The sequence below is a fragment of the Penaeus monodon genome, chromosome 22 (assembly GCF_015228065.2).
Source record: "Penaeus monodon isolate SGIC_2016 chromosome 22, NSTDA_Pmon_1, whole genome shotgun sequence".
Lineage (NCBI taxonomy): Eukaryota > Metazoa > Arthropoda > Malacostraca > Decapoda > Penaeidae > Penaeus > Penaeus monodon.
This window is the reverse complement of record NC_051407.1, coordinates 12,516,602-12,516,819: the sequence shown is the minus strand read 5'-3', so window position 1 is coordinate 12,516,819 and position 218 is coordinate 12,516,602.

Genomic DNA, 218 nt, shown 5'->3' with positions numbered 1-218 from the left:
AAGTAATAATAAAAACATATTATTTAACTATTCACGGATGATAAACTTTGAAATAAAACGAGAGGACTGAAACAAGGGAACTATACGCAACTACGCGTATGGCTGGGCCACGAAACAAAGTACTTAGACAATTGGTTAATTTGTGTTTTATATAATCATATAAACGAAACGGCTAAAGAGGGGATGGTGAAAGAAATGTACATTAATGGATGGTACTA